General features: G+C 47.0%; 1 protein-coding gene across 1 annotated transcript in view; it reads left to right on the top strand.

Annotated features, from left to right (window-relative positions):
• Positions 1-3,268: 3,268 nt before the first annotated feature.
• The window catches only part of RIN2 (Ras and Rab interactor 2), a 240,683-nt gene continuing 218,951 nt past the window's right edge, over positions 3,269-25,000 (top strand). The window contains exon 1 of the mRNA XM_032142350.2: positions 3,269-3,367. The gene's annotated coding sequence lies outside the window, so the exon portion shown is untranslated. The remainder of the gene's footprint in view (positions 3,368-25,000) is intronic.

Below are 25,000 nucleotides of genomic sequence, written 5' to 3'. Positions count from 1 at the left end.
TTACTCGAGCCCAGGATTTTGAGACCAGCCTGGGCAATATGGTGAAACCCCATCTCTACAAAAAACACAAAAATTAGCCAGGCATGTTGGTGCTCACCTGTAGTCCCAGCTACTTGGGAGGCTGAGGTAAGAGGACCACTTAAGCCTGGGTGGTGGACATTGCAATGAGCCAAAATTGTACCACTGCACTCCAGCCTGGGTGACTGAGAAAGACTGTCTCCAAAAGAAAAAAAAAAATGTTAAGGGCCCAGTAATCCCACAATCCAGGGATAATCACTGACTCCTTTCTTTGAGATTCTGAAACAAAGATATAAGTTAAAAAGTAGAAAGAATGTATCCTTTTCAAAGGAAGGAATGTCCTTTCAAAGGAAGGAATGTCCCTTCCTTTATAGAAACTCCTCTCTTGTGAACCATATCTTTGGAGAGGGAGATGCAGAGTTATATAAGAGTTATATAAGCACTGTTTAGGTAATTTCTAATACATGGAAATAGCTAAGTATCTTCTGATATTCTCTGCTATCTTCTGGGGCAGCTATGCTATGGGGCTTGAGCAGGGTAATGTTACCCAGTATCAGCAGCCACCAACAAATAAGAATTGCCGTAATGATTATGATGATTATTTTATAGCTCAAACCCCAGAGTAAAAAATTGCACTTTTCAAATCATTTACACATGACATTCACCTCTACCTGCCCTGCTCAGCAGAGGAGAGGAGAGAAACAAATTGCTGAGTTGCCAGCTCTGGGCAATGCTTCCAGAACCAACACTGCTTGGTTTACTTTAAAGAGGAAATAACTTCATTAGAAATGACATTTTCTTGGCTAGCCGGTCCCCAAGCCTGCAAAAGTGGCCCATGAGCACTTGTGCTCTCTGTAGCTGACTGAAGCGGCCACTCGAGTCTCTTGGGACCCTGGGATGGGAGGTCAAATCTGCCAAAAATGAGATAAGTCCATGTGTCCTCATGGGTTTTCTTTGATGAGTGTCTCTGTTTTAAAGTGCAGCCTCCCCAGCACTCTCTCTTCCTCTTCCTGGTTTAGCTTCAATACTATGGCTTGAATACCACACATTCACCTTGTTTGTCTGGTTTATTGCCTCTCCCTCCCCATTAGATTGTGAGTTCAGAGAGAACATGGGGATTTTTCTGTTTAGCTCACTTTTGTAGCTCCAGTGCCTATGACAGTGCTTGGCGCATAGTAGGTACTCAATAAATACTTTTGAATAAATAACCCCCGAATTCATTTCTATGGTAAAAGATGTCTTCCTGGGGAAGAGCAGAGCAAAATGGCCCCCAAGTTCTGGAAGAGACTGAGATTCTAGGACTATCCATGGAGCAATGTGGACAGAGGAAGCATGTTTTCAAGACAGTGGGTGGAAGGGGAGAAAAGAAAACTTGACAGGAAGAAAGGAGCAGAGGCCAGGTGTCTTCAGCACTTACCTGGCACCCTTTATCTATAAAACTGGGTCACTTTGCGGCTGAAAAAGGAAGAGAAGAGAGAGGGACATGGGGCCAGGTCTACCTCTCTGTCCACTTCTCCCTTTTGCCCATATATCCAACCTCTTAGGAATTGCTGTCAGCTCGACCTTCAAGATAAATAAGAATCCGACTACCTCTCTCCACCACCCCTGCTCTGAGCCTGCTACCAGCCACCGTCTCTAGCCTGAACTATTTCAATCGCCTTCTCGCTTATTTCCACCTCTGCCGGGACAGTGGGCTCTCCAAACAGCGTTAGACTGAGCTCTCGGCAATAACAGATCAGGTCATCCTCTGCTCAAACCCTTATGGCTCAAATCCCACCTTCCCCGAGGTCTACTCTGACCACACCATCTATTTAATTCTGTGACCTGCTCCAGACACAAGCACTCTGGGCCCCCATATTCTTTTTCTTGTTTTCCCTATCACCGACGTCTTCCAACACCCCAAATAATTTACTTAGGGATGGCCATGGTTTACCCTCTGTCTCCCACCTCTTCCCTGCAGGCCTTCAGCTCCCCCAGGTGAGGGAGACCTTTGCTTTGTTCACCCGACATATCCCCAAGCATTAGAACTGCGCCTGGCACCAGCAGGTGTTCAATGATTTATTTAATGGGTGACTTGGAGCAGAAACAGAAGTGCAATGGCTGTTTTCCTGGGATCTGAGCTGATGATAAATGATAAATAAGTCGGGATTTTAGAAGGCAGGAATCACGAAAACCAACACCAGTGAAATCCAAGTCTCCTCTGCTACTGTCTGAAGTGGAACAGAACAGAAATAAGGTCTGTTTTCTTTCCGCTTCGCTGTTCTGTTTCTGTCCGAAACAACCGTCTCTCTGACACCTTCGAGGTGTCCCTTTGTCTCTTTGAGGTTCCCTCCGTGACACTGGCTACTTTGTAACTCTAACACTGTCAGCAATTAATTCCCAAAGGTGAGGTCCCCGTGGGAAGTGGGAAAACCCAGCGAATCACCAGGGACCCGCCTGATTCCGAAAAGGCTGGATGCTGGCGGGGAACCGGCCCCGCAGCTCCCGCGTCCCCGCCTGCCTGCGCGGCCTTCAGCTGGGGTTACAGAGGGCTCCCAGCGCCGATCCAAACCGCGTTCCAGGCGGGGTGGGCGGGCCCCCGGCCAGCGAGGCCGAAGCAAAACAACCCGCCCAGGCGTCCAGAGCGTATCCAACCCTGGAGAACCTGCCCCGGGACCAAGAGCCGCAGCCAGCTCAGGCCTCTCTAGTGGGGCCTTTCCAGCCCCTGCGACAGATCCCGGCATCTGTAGTTGGGCGGAGGGGCTCGTTATGGGAAAGGGGTGCGTGCGCGTTTGTGCTAAAACAAGAAAGGCAAGAATCTCCGAGAACAAAACTCTGGTCCACGCCTGGCCGGGGACCGCAGAAGACAGGGGCGGCGGCGCCAAGGCGGGTCAGGGGCCGGTCCAGCCAAGTTTGCTCCGGCTTAGATAAACTTTCTGATGGCAGTTTTTCCTGGTTGCAGCCTGGGTTCCTTGTAACCGGGTAAGCGTAGCGGGTGGTTGTCAAGAGGGGCGGGGGCTGGCGGTTAGAGGGAATGGAGGGATGGGCCGGACCTGGGGTCGCGCAGGCGCCTTGGTCGCTGCCTCCGATCCGATCACCCCCGCCCCATCTTCTCTGCGAGCTCAGGAAGGTGGCTGGGGGAGGGGGATGGCTCCCTACTGCTGAGGGACGGCCCGAGGCAAACACAAAGCCCTTCCCTCCCCTCCTCCTCTTTCCTCTCCTCTCCCCTCCTCTCCCCTCCTTTCTCCCCCTTCCTCCTCTTCCTCCTCCTCCTCTTGCTCCTCCCGGGCGGGGAAACCCAGCCCCGCGCTCGTCTTTGGGGCCACCGGTCGCCCCCGCCTCCGGGACCTGCGGGGAGGGCCCGCGCGAGGTAAGGGGCGGTGGCAGCGGAGACCCCACCCCCTGTGCCCGCACCTAGAGAGCCCGGAGAGGCTCCGGGCACGGGCGGGGCTCTCTGGGGTTCCAGACGCGGGTGCTGCTGTGCGCACTCTCTCCCTACTCCGGAAGGGACTTGAGGAAGACAGCCAGAGCGCGTCCTCGGGGATCGTGGGGGACGGAAGGGAGAAGGGGGATCAGGGAGTGGGGACAAGGGGCAGGGTGACATTCCGGAGCGCGAGGTGGCCGCTGGTCCCGGCAGGGTCACCGGGTGTCCTCAGCTGACCTGTGCGGGGCTGGGGTGAGGGACAGCTGGAGGGTGCAGGCACTATGGCTCGAGGTGCGGGTGTGCGTGCGTGTGCACGGGACGGAGTTTGGTAGGGACCTTTGAGGAGTTCTACCTGCAGGGCTGCCTGTGGGGTGTCAAATGCTCCCTGCGCCTGAGCGCGCGGGTCAGACCCGGTGTCGCACAGCTTTGATCCCCAGCGCGGACCCCACTGGTGAGTCCAGCCAGTGTGCAGGGCAGATGCTCCCACCGGAGATTCCCTCCCCCGGGTGGAAAAGCAGGAGGGTCGTTGTGTCCGGGCAGGGGGCACTTGGGCTGTCGCGGTGATTGATGGCAGCGCAGCGGGCGGAGGAGGAGCCCCGGATTCCTGCCGGGAAGGGACGGGGCCACTTTCCCACTTTGAGGCCTCCCCGCCCCCTTCTGGGCTTGGCCTCCACCCTTGGCCTGGGCTCCCACCAGCTCGGAGTCCACCCACCGGCGGTGGCGCGCCCCTCGACTGCGCGGGGACAGCAGGATTTGCAGAAGTTCAACTTGAAAGTCTGTGATATGTTGCCAAGAAATACAGAGCAAGATCGGTCCCCTGGGCCCTGAGAGGCGCCTGTCTTCTCAGAGCTCTTAAATCCCTGGGGCTTTCCTAACTCCGCAGTGTAGAGGCACTTCCTTGCGCGGTTTTGGGCACATTGGAGTTTCTTAGGAACACGCTGTCATCGGTAAGGAAACATCAGAGTACACTTCGACCAAAAGGACTGTAAATACTGAAGCAAAAAGAAACACTTGCTAGGAGTGCAAAGGGCTTACTGGGAAAAAAGAACCACGCAGGGCAGCCCTCCATCAAGATAAATAGTATTTTAATACAATCTTTTTAACAAAACCAAACTGAATGTAAAAAATTCATGATAAGCAAAAATCAACATTTTAAATAAAGGTGGGTGTTGTTAGAACCCTGCTTCATAGGCCGGGTGCAGTGGCTCATGCCTGTAATCCCAGCACTTAGGGAGGCCAAGGCAGGCAGATCACTTGAGGTCAGGAGTTCAAGACCAGCCTGGCCAACACGGTGAAACCCCATCTCTACCAAAAATACAAAAATTAGCTGGGCATGGTGGCACGTGCCTGTGGTCCCAGCTACTCGGGAGGCTGAGGTAGGAGAATCACTTGAACCGAGGAGGCAGAGGTTGCAGAAAGCCAACCTCGTGCCACTCCACTCAGCCTGGGTGACAGAGTGAAACTCTGTCTAAAAAAAAAGAACCCTGCTTCATTGTTCAGTGGGAACAGTCATATCCAGTCTCCCTCCCCCACCTCCCCATTTGTCTGTTCCCTTGCCTGGTGGTTTGAGAGTTGACAGTGGCATGCAACAGATTGAGCAACTCTGGCTTCAGATGTAGTCATGTTCACTGACTGCAGAGCTTTTATTAACTTTTTACCTAATTCAAATATAGGAGGATATTGTCATAAGTGGATATAGAGGTGCTAATTTTCCTTTTTGCCTCAGATTCCAATATTGCCTCTGGAATACTCATGCACTCCCATGCTTTGGCACCTCCGGAGAGAGCATCACAGGCTAGGGATGGGTAGGGTCCGGGGACAGTGAAGGGCCCTTGCTTTTGGAACTTGGGAAGAAGGCTGTTGACAGGAGCTTTTGGGTTCGGAGACTTGCTCTCAGTAGTTGGAGGCTGGAGACATGGGGAAAACCAACCTGCTATCAAGACCTCTTTTGTCTGGAAACATTCTCCTGCAGACAGTTCATGAGAGCAGAGGAGGAAACTGAAATAGCCCACACTTGACCTCTAGTGTAGGGCAGGTGGGAGGGAGCTTGACTCCCAGATTGGCTATGGCATGTTCTTATTTAAAGATAACTTCGCAGCAGCACTCTTATCCCCACCCAAGGTGTCCTGCCACACACCTTATCCAAAGTCAAGGGTCACTACCCACTTCAGGACTTCCACTTTCCAGAAAGAACCTCCTTGCTTAGCTAAACCCTCTTCCTCTGCTTGGAGGACACAGATGAATCAGGTATCACAGATGAAACACAGGGTATGCTACCCTGGAGGTCCATGCTCGTGTGACCCATTAATGGGAGACCCATTCTTCACATACTGTCTGTATTATAGTGCTTTGACCTTGTGCCTAATTCCCCTTGTACATCCAAGCTACCTAATGATCCTTCAAGAATCCTAATAGTTTCAGTAAGAAAGATTTCCCTGACCCTGTCCTCCTATCCCCGGTAAGACACCCCCTCACCGCCACCAGAATTCTTTGTGTGTGTGTGTATCACTTAAAGCAATACAGTGGACCTCACTTGCCCACTGTCTGTAAGCTTCCCAGGGTCCAAAACCAGGCCATAGCCCTTAAGACCTACCACTCAAGGAGGGGATGTTGAATGAATGAATGAACAAAAGTGTCCCTTTGTCAAGGCATTTTGAGGAGTTGCACAGCAAGAAGTATACCCTCAGGACTGTAATGCCTCTGAAGAAAGCAGATAACATTTTTGTAGCACATTATAAAATGGCTTTACAGATAGTATCTCAGTCATTTCTCACAACAGTAGTATTCATTGCATTTTGTAGGTGAGGAAATGGAGACCTAAAAGTAGTCTGTCATTCTGCCGCAGCACAGTGGACTTGCTAAAGGCGAACCTGCCCAGAGGCACACTCCATGCAGTGTATGTACAGAGCAGGATTCACCGAGTTGTGTTTTAGGATGCAGTTTTGCTAAACAATCACTGATGAGTTACGGTGATAAAATATGTTAGGGAAATGCTAATGTTGTCTGTTTTTTTTATGGCAGGACTTTAAAGAGTCTTTATTGTTATACCATACATTGGGACTCTTTAGAATGACACCATAGTATGGGATGCTTGCCAACTTTATTTGGCCACAGAACACTCTTTCTCATGAAGCATCTTCTGGATCCAGTGTTCCAAGGAATTCACCTTGGGAATTGTTTAGTTCTCCCAAAAGCTTATAATGTCTAGGCCAGCTTCCAAGGAATGTTGATTCCATCTAATATGTGGTATTTTGGATAGTAAAAATGTATATTCTGGACACTAGAAAAGCATAATAATCCACCCTTGTCAATTTAGAGTGGATTGTTGATCTATGTATTCAATTAACTCAAGTAGCTTCCATGCATCCGATTAATATGAATAGGTTCTTTGGGTTTGATCAGATATGATCTGGGGGAACCCCAGCCCCTGGAGAGCACTGCCTTTTTGCTGCCCGGAGGCCTTCAGATCTCAACCAGCCTTTCCAACTCTGAGAATGCCCTCAAACGCAGCTCTGTAGATGGGGTGGCAACTTCAGGGTTCTTGTCCTGAGATCACCATTTCATCTTGGCTAGTTATATCCATTGAGTGAGAAAGTACACCTGCTCAGTGAATTTTCTGTTCTCTCACTTCCTCTCTCCCTGGGTGCTGGCCAAGTGAATTCTCTAGGGTGTTTAAGTGTGTGTGGACATTTACTTATGAAAAGTAAGTAAATGTCACTCTCTGAGTGTCTCAGACCTGGAACAGAAGCCTGCTAACAGCAATCCTTCCTCATAGGAGCTGCAGCCCCCGTTCACAAGCAACCATTGTTTGAAATCAGGTATTTTTAAATCAGAGTTCTTCAATCTACTGTTAGAGCACCTTCCACAGACCAGTAACCTCAGCTATTGAGGCTTTATTGCAATTAAGGAGACAAAATGGGGAAGTTGGTGTTAGAATTTCAGGGACTCAAAGGAGAATTGTGGGCTAGTAGAGGAGACTTCGGAAAGTGCTCAAAGAGGCACAGCTGTGCAAATTTAACATTCATCTGCAGACATTTCTAGGTCTCCAATGCTGAGCAAATGTATCTCAAGATTTGTTTGGTAGATTTTTCCAAAGCACAAAAAGTAACAATTCTCATTTAGAGATATGTATTAAACAGGGTGGTGTCACAGAAGTCAAGGGAAGGAGTGTTTTGAGAAAAATGGACCTATCAGATGGTGCGGGATGGGGAGTGACAAGGGGAGTTGAAGAAGATGACTAGAAGGCTGATGGGTCATTAGCTAAGCCATGGAGTTCAAGTGTGTGTGTGAGCATGCACTTGTCATTGTGCTGTGTGAACAAGGGAGAAGGTAGGGAAGAAATACTGAATGTGATTTTTATTTATTTATTTATTTATTTATTTATTTATTTATTTATTTATTTATTTTGAGATAGAGTTTCGCTCTTGTTGCCCAGGCTGGAGTACAGTAGTGCAATCTCGGCTCACTACAACCTCCGCCTCCTGGGTTCAAGCGATTCTCCTACCTCAGCCTCCTGAGTAGCTGGGATTACAGGTGCCCGCCACCACACCTGGCTAATTTTTTGTATTTTTAGTAGAGATGGGGTTTCATCATGTTGGCCAGGCTGGTCTCGAACTCCTGACCTCAGGTGATCCACCCACCTCAGCCTCCCAAAATGCAGCGATTACAGGCGTGAGCCACCGCACACAGGCCTAAATGTGATTTTTAACCTGTTGAGTTTAAAAGTCCGGGCCAGGTGCAGTGTCTCATGCCTGTAATCCTAGCACTATGGCAGGCTGAGATGGGCAGATCACTTGAGGTTAGGAGTCCAAGGCCAGCCTGACCAACATGGTGAAACCCCGTCTCTACTAAAAATACCAAAAAAATTAGCTGGGCCTGGTGGCAGGCCCCTGTAGTCCTCGCTACTTCAGAGGCTAAGGCAGGAGAATCCCCTGAACCCGGGAGGCAGAGGTTGCAGTGAGCCAAGATCACTTCACTGCACTCCAGCCTGGGCGACAGAGCAAGACTCTGTCTCAAAATAAATAAATAAATAAATAAATAAATAAATAAGATATATATGTATATCAGCACAGAGAAGTGTGGAATGTCAGCTGAAAGTGTGAATAGAACCACACAAGTGAATACAGCCGCTAGCAAAACCACTCAATAGCATAATCACATAATGAATGAGTGAATGAATGAATGATTAAATGACACTTTTTTGTAGAAGAAACTGTTTTTAAACTCACTAATGGTTAGGTGAAAGTTTAAACACAGCCATTTTGTAAAAGAGTCTAAGAAAATAAAATTGGATTTTTTAAGGCTATGGGCATTAAGCCTGTGTGAGATATCTTATTCTGGTTAAAAATCTTTCGTTGTAAGAACAACCTCCATTACTAACTTTGAATGATGGTCCATGATTGAGAGCCCCTGATTCAGTTTGATGTAGGAAAGGTTATAAAGGTATGCTGGATTGTTTTAAAAACCATCCTAAGAGTGATTTAAAAGACATTGCTGGGCTTTATAGTATCCAAATGAGAAACGGATTTGGGAGGTGTTCTAATTCCTACTATGAGTGTATATCTCATTTTTATTTGATGACGCCATCTGGCCAAGTGATAGTACATGGAGTATTAATACATAACCCCCCACTTGCTTAAAATTCTCAAAATTTGAGCCATTTTAAAAATCAAATTTGGAAACATTTGTATTTTTAATGAGTGAAGTCTTTTTTTAAGTAAGTGAATCCAATAAATTGGATAAGGAGATTTTTTGTTTTTTATGTGTCTGATTTTATTTGGTAGATCAGGAATTCAAAATTTTTAAAAATAGCTAGTTTAAATAGTTAGCTAGATGAACTTTAGTTATTAAAGAAATTGTTACAGATTTTTCCCAAATACTGAACTCCCCCATTGCATTTTAACTATGGCTTGATTACAAGAATACTTTTAAAACGTGAATGGAAGCAGATATCTGTCCTGTGTGGTAACAGAGGGCAGCTGTACTAGTCAGATTGCACGGAAACCTTTGAGTCTTGGAAAGTCAGCCAGGATCCCACACCAGGGGGAGTTGAATGCTGAGACCAGCCACCTTGTCTATGCAGGACCTAGCCGTCCCGGGTGTGTCTGACTTCAGCACACCCGTGTCCGGATAAGGGACGTGGAACCTAAATGCTCATTGTCTTGCTATCCAGACTTTCCTTGCTTAAGTGTTAAATGTTTATCGCTTCAGTGATACACATTTTGTTATACAAAATCTTTAATCTTTTGCATCATCAAATGTTTGCGCTTTTTCTTAAAATTTCCTTAGTGGCTCCTCTGCATAGAAAACCTTTCCACTTCCTCAATCAATTACCTAGCCTTTTATATTTTCTCCTAACGTTTATGCTTTCAGTTTTTCAGACTACTATTTAAATTCATTTGAGATCATTTGGCAGGTGGTTTATAAAGTAGGAAAAAAAGTTTATTCTTTTTTCCCCATAGTTTTCTCCCAGGTCTGGCATCATTTGGTGAATAAACCTGCCTTTCCCCAGCTCCATAATACATACAAATTATACTAGGAAGGGCAAGTCCCACTTCACTTTCTGCCTTTTTTTTTTTTTTTTTTTTGACAGAGTCTTGCTCTGTCGCCCAGGCAGGAGTGCAGTGGCATGATCTTGGCTCACTGCAACCTCTGCCTACCAGGTTGTATTTTTAGTAGAGACAGGGTTTCACCATGTTGGCCAGGCTGGTCTCGAACTCCTGACCTAAAGTGATCCACCTGCCTCAGCCTCCCAAAGTGCTGGGATTACAGGCGCGAGCCACCATGCCAGGCCACTATCTGCCCTTTTATCTTCTCCCCCACCCCCAAATTTTCTTGGCAAATTCACTCATTAATTCTTCTAGTGAAATTTTATTCCAGGAGATTTGTTTGGAATTATATTAAGCCTAATTTGGGAAGTCCTGAAAGACAGTTTGGGATCCTCTTTTTCTGGAAAACCATGACATTGAATTAGAGCCAGTGGGCATTGATTGTATGTGTTCAGGCCACACGTGCACACTGATCCCTGGGGTGGCTGGTGAGGAAGGCACAAACCCAGACTGGAGGAGACTGACTTCTGGTTTCAGCTCTGCTAGGAGGTGTGGGAACTTGGCTGTCTCAAAGGTTCATTTGCACTCATGTGTGCAGGCGCTCCTTTAGGGTTCCAGGCTTCAAGGACCTAGCAGCCTAGCAGGGGATACTTACACAGACTGGGAAGGGCAGGACAGTGTGGTCAGTGCTTGACTTGAGAGACAGACATACTTGTGTTGAGTTTGAACTGGAAAACCCCTAATTCAAGTTCTTTGTTGCTTTCCTTTGCAATGTTTTTTCTCCTTGACAATTTAGGGATCCCACAAAGTCAGAGGCTCTTGTCTTTTTAGAAAAGGTATTTATCCCTCTTCCTTTTATGAAGTAAGCACAGGGATCTTGGGGGTGGGATGGGGTGGGTTTAGAAGATTCCTCTGGCTCTCTGCTAGACTAATGTCGTTGAAGGAAGGCGACTTCATCCTCATGGATGGCAAGACCCTTTGGAAGGTTTCATGGCTTGTGAGAAAAGGAGGCTACAGAGGAAGGGAGGGAAGGAGGGACAGCCAGTGGGATGGACCAGGCACAGATGGGGAGAATGGTCCTCCTAGGTTGACGAAGGCACTTTATTAGGGTGGCTTCTTCAAAGCTTCTTATCCCGTCAGTCATGTGAGGTCTGATGTATGAAGTGACAGTCAGACAGCTCCCTGTCCCTCCCTCATGGTGGGAGCCTGCTCCTGGCCATCTGTCACGGATGGGGCACCCACCCATCCTCTCTGTATTCCGGGATTCCTGCCTTAACAGATGGTGTGTGTTCCATATGGCAAACACTTTCTCTGGGCACATCTCATACCCTAGTTTTCCCTAATATTTGTAGCTAATGTCTTCCCCTAAACAGTTTACAGGATGACCTTAGACTACATATATGACCTAAATAATACAAATAACCTACTGCACTTTAGCGTCAGCTCAGGCAATCTCCCTCTTTTAAACTGTGCTTCCATGGGACCTTGGGATCAGAGGTGGAGTCATTTCAAAGAACAGGGCTAGGAAAGGGCAGATTCAAGGTTGGTTCCCAGACCGCTTTCTATTCAAGGGCAATGTGGTTGCATACAGAAGGGGTACTTCATCCTTTCCTGGGCATCAGAAAAGGATTCACAATGGAAGAGATGTCTAAGCTATGGTGGATGGAATCATCAGTGTTAACTAATAACACGTGGGTTCCAGGCAGGAGCGGCAAGTACCAAGAGTGAGAAATAAGCTGGGTGCGGTGGCTCACACCTGTAATCCCAGCACTTTGGGAGGCTGAGACAGGCAGATCACTTGAAGTCAGGAGTTCGAGACCACCCTGGCCAATATGGTGAAACCCCATCTCTACTGAAAATGCAAAAATTAGCTGGGTATTGTGGCATGCACCTGCTACTCGGGAGGTTGAGGCAGGAGAATTGCTTGAACCCGGGAGGCGGAGGTTGCAGTGAGCTGAGATCGCGCCACTGCACTCCAGCCTGGGCAGTAGCGTGAGACTCCATCTCAGAAAAAAAAAAGAGTGAGAAACAAGAGAGGCTTGGAGCACCTAGGGAAGGAACGTGGAGGTTGTAGGGGCCAAGGGAAAAGTTCTCCTTCATCTGCTGAAGATTTGCTGTGAAATCAACTCAGAAAAGGCAGGTTAATTGGGGAAAAGGCATACAGATTTACTCAACGTGTCTACAGAGGAGCCTTCAGAATGAAGACCCAAAATACAGGGGAAATTGTGTTTATGTTTAGGTTCAACAAATATGGACAGCCATGTAGCAATGTGATTGGACAGAGTCTGATTGAGTGCGAACAGACTGCTTGGGGAGACCCAGCAAGGCCTGTCTGTCTAGATTCCTCCTGGTCTCTCTGAGTGGCATTCCTTTCTTCCAGGTGTGGAGCCACACCCTCCCCCGAATGCTCTTATGACCTACAGTTAGTCACAGTAGGTCAGAGTTTCTTTATGGCCAGTTTTTACACAGAATGGTGGAGGGAAAGTTACAGCAGTAAGTTTAGGTTTTGTGGCTGGCTCTGGGGAAAAGAGGTTATGGGTCCTATGACTCACTTTGAAGGAGAATTCTAGTTTCTCTGGCGAGCCTCAGGGAGGATGAGGCTGAGAGACCAGAGGGCAGGAGGTCCGAGAATCACTTTTGCTTCTGAGGTATCGTTTTCTGAGCTCCCGCAAGTTCATTATGGCACCACTTAGAATTCGAGGCTCCTGGCCGGGCATGGTGGCTCACTCCTGTAATCCCAGGACTTTGGGGGGGCCGAGGTGGGTGGATCACCTGAGGTCAGGAGTTCAAGACCAGCCTGGCCAACATGGCGACGCCCTGTCTCTACTAAAAATACAAAAATTAGCTGGGCGTGGTGGCAGGTGCCTGTAATCCCAGCTACTCAGGAGGCCGAGGTAGGAGAATCATTGAACCTGGGAGGCAGAGGTTGTAGTGAGCCGAGATCATGCCATTGCACTCCAGCCAAGGCAACAGAGCAAAACTCTGTCTCAAAAAAAAAAAAAAAAAAAAAAAAAAAAAAAATCAATGCAAGCCTCCTGCGAAATGTGGAGAGAGATGGAGGATGTGACCCAGACCCTCTGAGGGCTTCAGTCCAGGGAGGGAGGCAAGAACTGTACCTGCAGGACAAGTGGAAGACAACTTAGGAGAGCGTCACGTCCCAATGATCCAGACTGTGTGTCACGACGGAGAAAGTCCGTGAGGGAAACAAACAAATGCTCAGGTTCTGCCTGGTTTTGTTCCCTATGTTTGGATCTAAATAGCATCTCAGGCTCCTTGTCTATAACAGGAGATGAGGGAAGGTCTCAGACCAGGTTCCCTAGAAGCAGACCCTGAGGTGAGGATTCATGGAAAATGGATGAAGAAATACTCACAGGAAAACAGGAGAGTGGGGAAAGGGGGCCAGAAGGCAAGGAAGCTGAGCAGCGGTACAGACGGGAATGCTCTGGAGACAGTGTGAGCCCCACAAGAGTAGCCAGATTGGAGGCCAGCTTTCTGGAGACGCTCTACCCCTGCAGCAGTCAGACTAAGGGTTGCCACAAGTGCTTCCAGCTCTCTGTGCACTCAGGCAAAGCAAGTCCCATAGAGAGCCATCCTCTGACAGGGACCCAGGTGCTGGCTGTGGCGTGCAAATGTGCATGAAAATGATTTAGGACTCTGAAGGCACAGGGACAGGGCGTTGGCAGCCTTTGCCAGACTGGGATACCTGTTCTCATCCTCACACAAGCAGACAGAGTGGATTGTTATGAATAATTCATTGTCATTTCTTGTGACCTCCTGATCGTATGAGGAGCAGGAGTTTCTTACTGACATTACACAGCATGATGCCATGTGTGGCTTACTGGCCCCTCAGAGGTTATGCTGGCCCACCAGAAACCATCTCTCCTCTATGTGTTTATTTCCCACACTTCTGGTGCTGATTTTTATGCCTTTAGACCTTATTGGAAATATTCAATATAATTACAAGATACCTATAGATATATAAATATTCTTCTTGGAAATAGTTTGCTTTCTGTTTCTTTCTTTTTTTTTGAGACCGAGTCTCGCTCTGTCACCCAGGCTGGAGTGCAATGGCACACTCTCGGCTCACTGCAACCTCTGCCTCTTGGGTTCAAGTGATTCGCCTGCCTCAGCCTCCTGAGTAGCTGGGATTACAGGCGCCCGCTGCCACGCCCAGCTAATTTTTGTGTTTTTAGTAGAGATGGGGTTTCACCATGTTGGCCAGGCTGGTCTTGAACTCCTGACCTCAGGTGATCCACATGCCTTGGCCTCCCAAAGTGCCGGGATTACAGGCATGAGCCACCGTGCCCGGCCAGCTTTCTGTTTCTATTATTATTGGCTCTGAGTTCCTTGAAGGGTAAGTAATGAGTAGGATAGAGTACACTGAGAGCTGTGGGTCTAGGAGACCAGAGAATGTGAAGATCCGAAGAAGAATCTTCTAACTAGGTCAGGGCACAGCACACACCCTCACCACCCAGGCTAGTAGTTTGTCAAATCCTTACTCAAATACACATGAGTATCTGAATGCATAGGCACGTTCCCACCTCCATCCGTTCTGTGCCGTAGTCGTCATCATCACCCCTCCATCTCTGGTAGGTTGCACAAGCCCTGCCAGTGAAGTGTAACAGGGTTGGATATGTAAAATACTTCAGACTAGCAGATCGCAAGAGATTTCAGAGATGAAGCACATTGTTGTTACCAGGCGGCTGCAATTTGACATGAAGCTCCTACCAGTGACAAACCACTAGTAAGAATTCCATGTGTTTGCTATTCTGAGCATGTAGCAGCTGGAGTAATGGCTGCGAAAGCAGAATAACATGACAGGGCCATGTGGAATCAGATTTTTTTTTTTTTTTTTTTTTTGAGACGGAGTCTCGCTCTGTCACCCAGGCTGGAGTGCAGTGGTGCAATCTCGGCTCACTGCAAGCTCCCCCTCCCGGGTTCACGCCATTCTCCTGCCTCAGCCTCTCCAAGTAGCTGGGACTACAGGCGCCCGCCACCACGCCCGGCTAATTTTTTTGTATTTTTAGTAGAGACGGGGTTTCACCGTGGTCTCGATCTCCTGACCTCGTGATCCACCCGCCTCGGCCTCCCAAAGTACTGGGATTATAAGCGTGAGCCACCGCGCCCGGCCAGAATCAGATATTTTAAATACTGTGTTTCAAGACCTCAGGAGGTGGATCATGATAAGATCTAACTGCTGATATAAGGTGGAAATCAACCTCTTTTGAAAGTTTTTTACTAAGGTATATTTCATTTAGTTTAAGAATCAATAAACCATAAAAATAATTATTGTAAGAGAAAAAGTAATCAACCCTAAGAGCAAAAGAAAATGAACAGCAGAAAAGGAAAAGCGAATATTTTAGCTACAGTTTCCTATAAGCCCATTTAAACCTCTTGGTTGTAGTTGGTCTTTAACATTCTGAAGAATTGTTTCTATTTCTCATGGAAGATGGTGTAATGAAGGTATAAAAGGCTCCAGGAAAAGCTATGCTCAAGTTTTTTAGAGAGACAAAATAGCTGTTGAAGGTTGACTGAGCTGAAGGAACTATGCAGTTAAGGATTATTTAATTTAACAGAACTGCCTTTGAGGAAAACAATGTTGGGTGAGTGCTGGAGAAACTGACCCAGCTATGATACCATTTGACTTCAAAATTGTTTACGTGCCATGTGAAAAGCCCAGCGCAGAGGCAAGGAGAAAGCCCTCTGACCCTTAAAGCATTTCCCGATGAGCCATTTAACAGAACCTCTCTGCAAATGAGCGTTTCTAAGGGGACGCAATTCCCCTGCCCTCCATCTGGAGGAGGAAATGTGAAATCTTGTTTTCCCTGCGGAGCTGCTTCCGCTCAGTCACCACCAAGCTCTGCAACTCATGGCTCTGCCCCCGGCCTCTGTCCCTCTTCCACCTCCTGCTGCCTCCTTCCCAGCAAGAATTCCATGTTTTCACATATAACCTGTGCGTGAAAAAACAAAAACGTGTTTTTCCTCTGCTCTCGCAACAATCTTCAACACAGAAGCCTTCTGTGACCAAATTTATGGGGGTTTTCCCCACACACCAAGCAGTGGACACCAGCTGGGCATCCTCCAGCTCTATTCCCACAGGGTGAGAGCTGAGTCTCACAAGACTGCCACCCGCCCCCACCTTCCCACAAGGGCCGCAAGTCCCGGCCTCCGGATCTGCTGACAGACCCGGCATCAAGCGGGGGTTCCCGCAGCCCCTTCTTCGAGTTCGATTAATTTGCTAGAGTAGTTCACAGAGCTCAGGGAAACACAAATATTTACTAGATTATTGTAAAGGATATTGCAAAGGATACAGATGAAGAGAAGCATAGAGGGAGGGCAGCTTCCAAGAAGCTTTCTGAATGCAGGCCTGTGGCGTGTTTGTGGAAGCTTCATTACCTAGGTCTGCCTGGTCAAACCATTGGCCATTGGTGATCAACTTAACCTTCAGCCCCTCTCCTATCCCTGGAGGTGAGACAGTGGCTCAAAGTCCCAGTCCTCTAATCCTGCCTTGGTCTTTCCCGTAACCAGGGACTGCCAGCTGTCAATCAGCTTATTAGCATGCAGAAACATCACTTTGGAGATTCTAAGGATTTTTGGAGTTGTATGGCAGGAAACATGGTTAAAGACCAGGTATATGTTTCATAATCTATCACATAACACCTCCTTTGCGTATTCCTCATTTCTCTTGCCTGCTCTCTCTCAGGGCACTCCCCAGATTCAACCCCAACCCCTGCTGAAGCACACTTCCCCTGGGCTGTCCCTGTACCAGGCAGACGGACACGGCCAGGAAGACCACAGCCTCCGTAGGGGATTCACGACTGTCAGTCTCGAGGGGTCCAGCTCCCTTTCCATAGTCCATCCACACACCTCTTCAGATCCATCTTCGACATACTTGTTTTTCAAATTACATTTTTATATGTGTAGGAGTGAAGGAGAGTTTAGGGAACTAACACTTACTACTTTGGTATTTCCTTTCTTCTCCTCTCTGATCCTATCCTCTTTCATTTCATTAAAACGCTCTGACAGCAGCTTTTCTAAATTGCTTTCACAACCCACTAATGGGCTTTGAGAAAAACATGCCCTGGATGATTGTTCCACTCTGACTCTCCCTTCTCAAGCCTCCTGCCTCCTCCTGCCCTCCTCACCCTCTCGTTATTTTGAGACAGGATCTTGCTCTGTTGCACAGAAACTAGAACCAACCCACAGAATTTCCATGACTCCCAAACCCCTCCCAAACGCTACCAAGCCACCTGCATGCCGACCGTAGGCTCCAGCTTCCTCCTGCTTCCGTAGATAGAACAGATGCGTGCTCTCAGGTATGCAGTCCACCCAGGCTTCTCTCAAATACCCAAGGGCATTACTGCAGCAATTGTCCCACTCTTTGCTGGGTCACCAGTTTCTCACCCTGTTTCCTGGGTCATTTCCATCCAGCTGCATTCATACTGTAGTATGGCCCATCTTTAGAGAACATTCTCTTGACTCCACATTTACTTCCAGCTCCCACCTCTTTTCTCAGCTTTCATTTTACAAAGAACTCTTAACGAGTGCGTCGGTGCTCGCTGTCCCCAAGTCCCTTCCTCCGCTCCTTCCGTTGTACCACTCTAGCCGGGATACTGCCCCCTGAACTGATTTTGTCAAGGTCACCGATGACCCCCCTGTTTTCAAAACCAGTGGTCAGTCTTTGATCCCCATATGATGTGATTTTCTAGCAGCATCTGACATTAAACTAAGGGTGGGGCCCTTCTGAATGCAGGGCCCTGTGTGACTGAACAGTTTGGGTGCCACGAAGCCAGCCCTGGAAACATGCTGATCTTGGGTTTCATGTCACAAGAGACACAAGCTTCCACTGACAAGCACTCCAAGATCCCAAGGAATAATCCCAGCAGCTAAAAGGGTCCCGGCACTGCCTGAGCCAGATCGCTGTTCAGGACTTCACATGGCTGCCTCGTCTCAGAACCCTGAGCAGCCTGTGAGATGATCACTTCGTGCGTCATCCCCCTGGTATGCATGAAGTCGTTTTATGCTTTTTTCCCCCCAAATTATAGAAACTGAGGCACAGAGAGATGGAGTGATTTCTCTGTAGTCACAAAGCTTGAAAGTGGGGGAGCCACAATTCACTCCTGGTCTGTCAAACACCAGGACCTACACTTGTAGCAATGACTCTGTAATAACCTCAGGATGTCCCTGTATAGAAATACAGGCATGCATTAATTTTCTAGGGTTGCTGTAACAAAATACCACAAACAAGGTGTCTCGAAACAACAGAAATTTATTGTCTCACAGTTCTGGAGGCCAGAAGTCTGAAATCAAGGTGTCGGCAGGGTCGTGCTCCCTCTGACAGTGGTAGGGAAGGAGCTGTTCCAGGCCTCTCTCCCGGCTTCTGGAAGCCTCAAGCATGCCTTGTAGATGCATCCCTCCAGTCCTCCATGCTCACACATTCTGCCTTGAGTGTCCTCACATCGTTGTCCAGGTTTCCCCTTTCCTGTTGGATTGGGGCTCATCTGATGACCTCGTCTAACTTAGTTAAATCTGCATAGACCCCATTTCCAAATAAGGTAATATCCAATGCTACCAGGGGTGAGAACTCCAACATACCTCTTTGTGGGGACACAATTCAACCCATAACTAGGTGTAAAATTAGAAACTGATGAGATACCCAGGAAGTGTGACCAGTGCACACAATTAGAAAATAGTCAGGCATTCTCAGCTGTAAATAGTTATTCCAGGTCAAAGGGCAGGGTGTGAGTTGCCTCCATCTTGCCTTGTTCTGCTGTTGTTGAGGAGGCCTTAGCACCTTCTGAGGTGGGTGAAAGCAGAGAATGGGAGCTGAAGGCTTAAAGAAAGGGCCAAGCGAGGTGGGTGGTTCCTGAGCTTTGATTTGGTGGCGTGCTGTCTATTAGACCACCCTGGCCGGTTTCTGTGATCTCTCCATGGTACTGCTGAGTGCCAGGTACATCTCTTTGGAGGTATTGATGCTTAATGAACTGCTGCTTCTTCCTGCTGGCTGAGGTGCATGAGAGGCCAAATTACTGTATTCGGGAGATGTGCAGTACAATTTCAAAATGCCTGATAATGCAGTGATTCTAGTTACAATCACTATTAAAATCACATCATGGATTGTGATAATAAAAATGAAATAATATATACTAGATGATAAATATTATAAAATATTATATACGTATAGTAAAGATAAAAGAAATAAGTTTAGCTTCATATAAAGATCACCATCGTGCCCTTGATTTGCCCCTGACCAGCACCCAGTTCCCATGACCTTGGAGTTTCCTGCATTCTGACCCTGAGCTTCTGTCCCATGGAACAACCGTGTTTATGGGCTGTCAACCAGCTACCACAGGCAGGGGATGCAGGCCTTCATAGGCTCCTCTCTTTTATCTCACAGGGAATTTTTAAAGACAGAGCTCAGGTTTCTGAACTCAACTTACATAATGCATCTAAAATGACATAAATATGAATGTATCTCACCTATCACCCCCGAGAAGCCAAGTACCAGTTCACTGAATCAGGAGAGAGCCCTGGGATTGCTGAAGAAGACAGGATGATGGAGTTGCATAAAGAACTCAACACAACCCAACTCTGATTTATGTCTCCAAACAAAGTCAGATAGGAATGTGAACTGGGCACATTGTATTTTTCTTACAGGAGCATATAATAAAAGCAATATTTTTGCAACTAGAGAAGAAGCGGGAAAAAGATCAAGAGTCAGAGATTGCAGAGAGGAATTCCAAGAGGAATCTTTAGTCAGAAAAAGCCATGAGTCTCTCTTGTCCTCTGCCACTGTGGCATGTAAAGGAATTGAAAATGCCTTGAGAAAATTATTCATACTCTAGAAAAAGGACACAAGGGAGTGGGATCCATGCATTTGCTCATCAAATCACTATTGAGTACCAATTGTGTTGTCAGGCATCGAACAGGCAGGGTACCCGCTTTGTACTTCCCTGAATCTCCATGGCCATTGTCCCATTCCAAGCCATTGTTCTCTCTTGTGAATAGGATGATGTAATAGGATTTGGTGTTACAAAGTTCACCCTGACTGCTGATCACAGACAGCATTTCAGTGGAGCAAGAGCGGCCTCAGTGAGACCAGATAGGAGGAGACTATGATCATTCAGAGACTGGTCCCTGGCTACAGGAAAGAATTGGAGGCAAAATTTGGAGAATGACCCAGCAAAGCTGTGATGAATTAGATGTGAGGAGAGCAGGAGAGTCAAGGATGGCCTATTACTGACCACCCACATTCATGGAGGCATTATTTAAGGAGATGATCAATCGGGAAAGAAAAGAAGCCAAAGCAATAGAGTTCCACTTTGTATGTGTTAAGTTTGATGAGCCTGTGAAAACCCAAGGAGGTGTTAAATATCTGGGAGGCTGGAGCTTGAAAGAGAGCTTTGGGCTTCAAATGCATTGTCAGCAGTTTTCAGAATATAGAAAGCCTAAAGAGGATAAAATTGTCTAAGAAAAGGATATGGAGATGTTATCCTAGGGTTAACTCATGTAACAGGATGACAATAAGTGCAAAATTTTATGTTGCCAACTATGGTCTCCAAAGCCTGTGAAAACGTGGCAATGCAAATGTTGACTGCTGGTTCATTTCACTAAATTGCGTATCTTCCCTGCAAATGGAGCCCCCATTGAAGTCGGTATTTTGGATGTTAGCATCTGGCTCCCTCTCCTGCAGAGGGTTTCTGACTGGTGGAGGTATGCCTGCCCTTCCAGTTTGGGGCTGAGGACACCACCTGATTTCAACAAGAGACTGTAGATAGACTGCTGAGAGGTGACATCACTAATTTATTAAGCACATGTGTGTCACTCACATACTTGCCACAGTCCATGTGCTATTTATTGTGTACTTACACCAGTCTTGAAGATGAGTATTTTTACCCCATTTACACTGGAAAAACAGAGGCTTAGAGAACACAAGCATTTGCTGAAATTCATGTTAATCAGTGGTAGAACAGGTCTTGGACCAGCTCTGTCCATTGACAGAGCCCAAGCTCCTAAGTGCCAAGCTGTACTGCTTCTCCCGAAGCAAACAGCCTAAGGAGTATGTCCGCCCCAGGGCCCTCCATTGCTTAGCTGAGTGTGGGACTCAACTGCAGTCAGGAGCCTCACCCTCCACAGGCTGTCAGAGCCTCCAGCTTCGCTCCACCCAGGCAATCTGATTTTACAGTTTCCTTCTGAAATAGAAATACTAATACTAACAAATATTTTTGTGATGTGTATAGCTTATTAAAGACTTACCCAGGCGTTCTCTGGCCTCAATCTTTTATGTGCCCTAAAGTCAGCCATTAACTTCTTTTCATTTCCTTGGTATGTAAACCAAAAATAAAATTCTAAGTCCCCCAACCAACTGATGGACCCCTCCCCTTGGCCAAAGGCATTCCAAAGTTAACCAGAAAAACTAGCTCAAGCCATGATGGGAAGTGGAAGTCGGACATGCCTCATTATACCTTCCTCCCTTTTGGAAGTCAGGCACAGCTGACCAACATTAACATCAACACAGAAACCTTAAGACTGATAGCACAGATTCTTTAAATCTGATGAGAAACATTTACAATCTCTTCTCTGTGAAGCTTGCTAACTGGAGGCTTTATTTGCATGACAAAACTTTACTCTCCACAACCCCTTATTGATTCCAGGTCTTTAGATAATAACTCTTGCAACCAATTGCCAATCAGAAAATCTTTGAATGTGGCCGGCACCGTAGCTCACACCTGTAATCCTAGCCCTTTGGGAGGCTGAGGCAGATGGTTCACCTGAGGTCAGGAGTTCGAGACCTGCCCGACCAACATGGTGAAACCCCATCTCTACTAAAAATGCAAAAAATAGCTGGGCATGGTGGTGGGTGCCTGTATTCCCAGTTACTTGGGAGGCTTAGGTGGAAGAATTGCTTGAACCGAGGAGGCGGAGGCTGCAGTGAGCCGAGGTCAGGCCATTGCACTCCAGCCTGAGCAACAGAGCGAGACCCCGTCTCAAAAAAAAAAAAGAAGAAAAAATTTTTGAATCTGCCCACAACCTGGAAGCCCCCTCCCTTCCAATTTTCCGGCCCTTCCAGACGAAGCCAATGTACATCTTACATGTATTGATTATGTCTTACATGTATTGATGTCTTATGTCCCCCTAGAATGTATAAAACCAAGCTGTAGCCTGACACCTTGGGCACATGTTCTCAGGATCTCCTTGGGCTCTGTCTCAGGCCATTGATCACTCATATTTGGCTCAGAATAAATGTCTTCAAATATTTTACAGAGTTGGACTGTTTTCGTTGACAGATAAAATAGGAAAAGGAGTGAAGGAGGAAGGAGGAGGTGTTCAGGGGTGGGTCCATCCGGGAGGGAGTTGTTTTATCCTGGCTTCTCCCTCCATCATTCATGGTAGAGTGTTGGTCTTTTTAAATGCAGGAGGTTTAGAAGAACTGTGTGCTCAGGGCCAAAGAGCACAGGGAAGGGCACAGGTGGAACCCCTGGAAATCTCAGGGGAAGAGGCTCCAAGTCCCTGAATCTGTTTCCCTCTTCACCCCACCAGGCCCCTTCTGCTTCATGCACATCTGCCCCACTGGGGCCTTCAGAGCAGGGTCCCACCTATCAAGAAGCCTGGGGTGGGGTAGCACCAATGTCTCTTACAAAGAAACATGCTGTTTCAGAACTTCAACTCTGCATTCTTCCACATTTCCCCTCCATGCCAGGAGATTAAAATTCCACACTCCAGTTACTATAAAACTGACCCATGGGATTTAATAGGCTTTTATAAATTGTTGACAGACCTGACCTCCGTGTCACCTCATGGTTCCAGGAAATGACCATTTAAAATGAATTCTTCAAGTAAACGGGGGCTCTCTTTCTGCAGAGCAGAGATGTTCACCATGATTTTTCTTATATTAGTTTGTATTCATTTCTGGCTGAGAAGAGATCTTCCTTATAATAAACAGGGGATTTTCTATTCACATGGAATTTTTAATTTCTCTGGTTTAGTTTTCATTCCAGATGAACTGTGAAATGCTGTGAATAAACACTCAAACCACTGGCGTGGAGAAAGGCTTGTGTTGTGGCCTTCCTGGTTTCTTCATTTTGCCATTTTTAAAAGTCAAATGTCACTTTTTTAGGAGCCACCAAAATGTAAGTGAATTTTGGGAGGCTTTGGATGTGTGATTACAATCCACACATGCTATAATCCACAGCCTTACTGATGTGTTCCAAATCCAAGGAAATTCCTAAAAAGGCAAACAATGCTACAGAAGCTGTATTTTCAAAGGAGGAAAAAAGCATGCCTTTGTTTGGAGTCCACCTGAATATATTTTCATTTGCTTGGGAAGGAAAAACAAAGTCCCCTGATACAGAAGAGGTAACCTTTAGAAATGCAGAGGGCATTGCCCCGGGTGTTTATAAATTGCCTACATGCATGGGGCTCCCTGCCAGGTACCACAGAAGAAACAGAGTGTTTAGGGTTCAGACAAGATGGCGAATTCCAGTTGCATGAGCATTTACACAGACTCAGAATTTGAGATAACAAAAGACCCTAAAAAATCACTGAATCATATCACCCAATTTTACAGAAGGAGACACTAAATCCTAGAAATGTCAAAGTATGTGCCCGAGTCCTTGTAATTAGAGCATTTATTATTTTGAGACTGTTAGTTGTGTGTGAGGCACTGTGGTAGGAAATTTATCTACTTTATTTGGGGTACTCACAGTTTTGTGAGGTGAGTGCCTTGATCCCCACTTTACAGATGGGCAAACAAATGCTCTAAGAAGTTAAGTGAACTGGTCCCAAGTCACAAATCTAATAAGTACTGCCAGAGCCAGGTTTGGAACCAGAAGTGCTGACTGCAAAGCCCAGCATAGACTTTCCATGACACATCCCAAACATGGGATGATTCTTAGCTTGGAGCAGACGCTGGGGAGGGAAAACCCTGAGCTTCTTCGGGGCCAGGGACTGGGTCACACCAAGTACTGGGGCAGTGGGCTGGGGACATTTGGAGGAAGGACATCTATTCTGAAGTTAGGGAACTTCTGGGACCTTGGAGGGCCCTGTGGGGTACAAAGAAGGAAACCAAGGCCCAGAGACACCACCTGAGTTGCCTTGCTAGTGCCTGGGACTGTATTCCTGGCCCCCCAACCGCTACAACTCCTGGGGTTCCCCTTCTCCATTTCCTCACAGCCAAAAACCAGCGTCAGAGCATCTGGGTCCTGACTCAGAGTAGAGTTTGGACTTAGAACACCACTAAGTCAAAAGGTAGAAATGTCCATAAAGAAATTATAAGTAACTTAAAAGAGAAAAAAAGGCTACGCGGGTGATCCATCGAGAGCAATAATGGTAGTGACGAGAGGATTCATCTTCTTGGATCATCACAAAGCTGTAAAAAGGAGACTGAGCCATATTCCTTGCAATTCCAGGTCCAGCTCAAAAAGATGGCTCAGTGAGAGGATTGGAGGGTGTTTGATTTCTGGCTCAGTTCTCACCTAAATCCAGCCAGTTTTACATAGCAAATGCTGTGTCCTGTGTGTCAAAGTGATACCAGGCATTCAAAGCACAGATAAAAAAAATCCTCCTAATTATTAATAATGTCATTAATACCTATTGAGTGCTACCATGCGCAGGTGCTGAGCTAAGTGCTCTTCTCTGGGCCAGGCCCTGGGCTGGGCGTTCCAGAGAGATCATCTCAACTCATTCTTACAGCACAGTCCTCAGGGCACGGGTCACTAGAACTGCACCTCAGCGGGATATAACTAACTTGCTTAGGATCCCAGGATGAGAGAATGTGGAAGCTGGGATTTGCATAAGAAATGTGTTCAAATTCCAGGATCTATGTTGACTCCCAGGATGAAAAACTGATTCATTCTGGCCATGCTTGTCAAATTGTAGCCAAGCAGGAGAGCCTCAGATAAGTGTCCCCAGACCCAAGCACAGGAAAAACAAGTATTAATATTTTTTGTTACTTGAACACTTTGAGATTTTCTAAAATAAGACTTTCAGTGGTTAGACAATCTAGTCATGCCATGGCTTTCAAAAGTATACC

This window comes from Hylobates moloch, unplaced genomic scaffold (assembly GCF_009828535.3).
Source record: "Hylobates moloch isolate HMO894 unplaced genomic scaffold, HMol_V3 SCAFFOLD_21, whole genome shotgun sequence".
NCBI classification, from domain to species: Eukaryota; Metazoa; Chordata; class Mammalia; order Primates; family Hylobatidae; genus Hylobates; species Hylobates moloch.
The sequence above is the reverse complement of the archived record's forward strand: the minus strand, read 5'-3'. Positions and strand labels throughout refer to the sequence as shown.